At 45.7% G+C, this 4,802-nt stretch overlaps 1 long non-coding RNA gene across 1 annotated transcript in view; it reads left to right on the forward strand.

Annotated features, from left to right (window-relative positions):
- Positions 1-3,981: 3,981 nt before the first annotated feature.
- The window catches only part of LOC115552543 (uncharacterized), a 1,687-nt gene continuing 866 nt past the window's right edge, over positions 3,982-4,802 (forward strand). Inside the window, exons 1-2 of the long non-coding RNA XR_003978334.1 lie at positions 3,982-4,106; positions 4,572-4,673. This is a non-coding gene — a long non-coding RNA (uncharacterized LOC115552543). The remainder of the gene's footprint in view (positions 4,107-4,571; positions 4,674-4,802) is intronic.

Consider the following 4,802-nt stretch of genomic DNA (forward strand, 5'->3'; position numbering starts at 1 on the left):
AGAGAGAGAGAGAGAGAGAGAGAGAGAGAGAGAGAGTGACTGAGAGAGAGAGAGGGAGACCTTGATTGAGTGAGTGTTTCTGGCCGCTGCACACCAGCACAGTCTCTCTGAACTCTCCGCGAACACTCTGTTGTCAACACATGCTCTATTTCTCCCGCAAATGTGAATACTCCAAGCCCCACTGTCTACTTTAATGCTGGCCAACCCATCTGTGTTTGTGTGTGTTTGTGTGTGTTTGTGTGCGTGTGTCTGCGCATGTGCATATTTGTGTGTACGTGTCTGTGTGTGCGTGTGTGAGTGTGTGTGTGTGTGTGTGTGTGTGTGTGTGTGTGTGTGTGTGTGTGTGTGTGTGTGTGTGTGTGTGTGTGTGTGTGTGTGTGTGTGTGTGCGTCAGTGTGTGTTTGTGTGAGGAGATTCTCTCCTTTGTTTAGCCTGGTGTCTGTTAAGCTACCCAGTCAAATTTAAGGTCTATTTAACACATTTCACTCGGACTGGTTTCAAATAATCACATTTGAACGCACACACACACACTGAAGAAAGCTAGCAGCTTGGACTTTTAGTTGGTTTGAACTTGCCATGCAGGACATAAACGGCAACTGAACGTGTTCCAATAAAAAGCCAAAGAGAACGTAGGTGTAGTGTAGAATTGTGGCCGCTCTTCTGAACCGCGACTGGACAGATATGGTCCAGCAGAGCTGGCTGCAGAGCCCTGTGGGTGTACCCAGGATTAAGATGCTGTTCGAGCTTCTCTGCTCCTCAATGTGTTCATTGGGGTCATTCAACTTGGCATACATTCTAACGTGGCCTCAGTGCTTCCTTTAAACATGGCGACATTTCCCAGTAATTAATGTGCAACCTTACTCGAGCTCTCTTTTATACACAGTAACCCAAGTTACAATGCTAATTGGCTGTCAGACATTTCTCGGTTTGGTATAGAAAGTCTAACGGCTACAAAATGTGTGTGCTTGTATGTGTGTGCTTGTATGTGTGTGTCTGTTTGTGTGTGTGTGTGTGTGTGTGTGTGTGTGTGTGTGTGTGTGTGTGTGTGTGTGTGTGTGTGTGTGTGTGTGTGTGTGTGTGTGTGTGTGTGTGCGTGTGTGTGTGTGTGTGCGTGTGTGCGTGTGGGTGTGTATGTGTGTTTAAGATGAGCGCCAAACTGTTTGCAGTGATAAGCTTTGCTTCTTCCCCCCTTTGACTTAGTTGACATTTAATCTCTCTGAGCGACCAATGCATAGAAGAAAAAGGTCCTTCTTCAATTACAGTTAAGGTCAGTGCTGTGCTGTATTTCGGAGTGTATTGTGCTGGACTCGCATTTGGATGTCGAATGGAAGTCTTTATTAACGTCTGTGGCCCAAATTTAGAGCAATAAAGCCGATTAAACCAGATAAACACGAGTGACTAATTGCAAGACACAAGGCAAATACACTGTGTGTTATTCTCTTCCACATTGTCTTTGTCTGTGCCGAGCCAGTGTGTCATGCACGACAATTCTCCATATGTGCAATTTGGAAAACCCATAGCATTATGAAAGCAAACCATTTTGAAATATACAGCAGACATGCATTTCCATTTTGTTGTGTCATCTGTTCTGGGCCTCGGAATTAAAATGCAATAGCAGAGAGATTTTGTTCAAATTTTATATAGCTATTGTATTTCAATATGACATTGAAACTGCATGCCTACTGTGTGCATGTGTGTGTGTGTGTGTGTGTGTGTGTGTGTGTGTGTGTGTGTGTGTGTGTGTGTGTGTGTGTGTGTGTGTGTGTGTGTGTGTGTGTGTGCATGTGCATGCGTGCGTGTGTGTGCGCGCGTGCGTGCGTGCGTGTTTGGGTGCATGTGAGAGGAGATACTCTCCATTGTTTGCCATGGTGTCCAGTTAGCAACCCACTATAGATCAAGGTCTATGAAGATGTTTTACTCTGACTGGGTTCAAAAAACCAGATTAGCAAAGAGTATAATTTCTTAAATGATTCAGACTTCAAGAGATATATATTAATACAGAGATCTCCAGCCTATCAAACGAAACATGCATGAGAAACAGTGTGGATAAGACCAGGCTTTTCTTCAGTTTCAATTTAAAGTGGGATTATCCCACACTGGATTTAATCCATTCATAGCTATATTCATTAATTAAGAGGGGAGCCAGGCATGTTGTATAATATTCTGTATGCCCATTAATAGGTTGAACATAAAGGTTGGACGAGCCTGTCGACTTGATAAATGTGATTGATTCCGTGTATATTAATGACCTGTCAGTCGGAGACGAAGAGAAGAGCGTGCTTGAAATGTTGTACACACACAATCCGCAACAGAGAACATATGTACACATGCGCAGTCGCACAAACACAGGTACACACACACAGGAACACACACGCAGCCACACACACGCTGCCGCACACACGCAGACACACACAAGCAGCCACACACACGCAGAGACAAACACACACACAGGTACACACATGCAGGTACACATACACAGCCACACACAACACAGCCACACACACACAGACACACACACGCAGCCAAACAGGTGTACAAACAGACTCGCACATTACTCTCTCGCTTTCTCCCTCGCTTACCCACACACATAAAGTTTATACAAACATGGCCTATTGCACGTCTCTCTCCCTGGGCTCTCTGATGCAAATACACGCACACACACATACACACACACACACACACACACACACACACACACATACACACACACACACACACACACACACACACAAGACACACACAGACACACATACTCACACAGACAAACGTGTATTGGGTGCACCATTATTTGTCCCTTGTCTTGAATTGTACATTAGTGTGGCGCCTCTCAGTCTGGGGGTCCACTCTGTCTAATCCGACTTCAGCTTTATACTGTGTGCCACCCAAGACCCAAAGATTTCAACCAACACCACGGCTGCTCGTTATTCTTCCCTCTCGCCCTATTTCATTTCATTTCACTCTCTCTATTTCTCTTTTTCTCTCTCCCTTTCCCTTTCATTAGTCTCGCTCACTCTCTCCCTTTCCTTTTCATTAGTCTCTCTCCCTCTCTGTCTCTCTCTCTGTCTCTCTCTCTTTCTCTTTTTCTTTCCCTCTCTCTCTCTCTCTCTCTCTCTCTCTCTCGTTCCATTTCATTAATATCTCTCTCTCTCTCTCTCTCTCTCTCTCTCTCTCTCTCTCTCTCTCTCTCTCTCTCTCTCTCTCTCTCTCTCTCTCTCTCTCTCGCTCTCTCTCTCTCTTTCTCTCACTCTCACGCTTTACCTTTCACTAGTCTCTCTCTCAGCCTTTCTCGCTTTCTCTTTCAGTAGTCTCTCTTCTCGCGTCTCTCTTTTATGCTTGCACTCTCCTTCATTCTCGCTCTCTCTCCATCTCTTTCTCTCACTCTCTCTCACCCTATATATCTTTTGCTCTTCCTTGTCCTCTCATGTTGTTTACTTTCTAGAAGCTCATTAGTGTAGACATACACACCATGTTGGAGCTGCCCAGCAGGGCTGGCTGTCGTGCCCGAGGGCAAAAAAAACTCACCTGCAACATGTAATTAAAGAGAGCTGCCACCAGGTGGCGGTGGTAGGCCAAAAAAAGCCACATAATTCACCCATCTCAAAGATCTTACTACTATAATAGCAGGCCTGTCGCACCAGTTACTGAAGTTACTCGTGCGCATGTGCCAAGCAGAATGCAGCTCACACACGCACACAGCACACGCAAACGCATACATACATCGTAACCACGCACATACACAGTGCATACACACACCGCACACACAAACATGCGCACGAACATACATGGAAACGCACACACACACTAACACACACACGCACTCGCACACACAGCACGTCAAGACAAAGGCAGCGACACACACACGGAATCGCACACACGAACACACACACACACACACAGACGCACGCACGCGCACACACGTACGTCAAGACAAAGGCAGCGACACACTCGCCGCTCTATGACGTTATGTTTTTAAACATAACGGCTCCACCATCGACACACGCGCAGGTTAGAACACACACGCACGCGCACACACCGCAGCGACACTCACCCAGATAAGACGTTTTGTTTTTATACATCACGGCTCCGCCATCGACACACGCGCCCAGGTAAGAACTCACACGCACACACCGCAGCGAAAAACTCGCCCAGGTAAGACGTTATGTTTTTAAACATAACGGCTCCAGCGTGGACAAACTCTCCCTCTCTCCCAATTGCAATAAAATAAGGGAAGAGAGAATTTCTCACCTCGACAAGCAATGGCGGCTCGTTCATTTTGTCCTATAAAAACCGTAAAATTCAAACATCGCACCGCATATCAACACAGAAGTCACGTGATTCTTTAAGAGCCAGTGTCCCTATAACACAGAACGAAAACATGTCAATGAAACAGTATTGTGAGTTATGTCTTTAGAGTCCACCACGAGACTACACTTTGTTGCTCAAATGTAATATTACTCTCCTCCTTGAGCCTACGAAATGTCCTTCCACACCCTGCGGACTGTTTTAGTCCGCAGGGTGTGTGTATAGTATGTGTGATTGTAGGCTACTGCTGACACACTGGCTGCTTTCAGACGCACGTGTAAGTCCTGAAATTCTCCTGATGGGCCGTATGTGTGAACAACATATCCTGACCTTTGTACCCGGAAAATCTCCTGAATGATACTAAGCCTGAGGTAGTATTTTCTCTGTAGGAAATGTAAATTACAGTATATGTGAATGAGGAGTAGAAAGTCTGTATTTCTCAAACCACTTCAGTGGGCGTGTTGTTGACGCTTCTGTATGTCATTGAGTGGCCCCCTAAA

This window comes from Gadus morhua, chromosome 10, assembly GCF_902167405.1.
Source record: "Gadus morhua chromosome 10, gadMor3.0, whole genome shotgun sequence".
In the NCBI taxonomy this organism is placed as follows: domain Eukaryota; kingdom Metazoa; phylum Chordata; class Actinopteri; order Gadiformes; family Gadidae; genus Gadus; species Gadus morhua.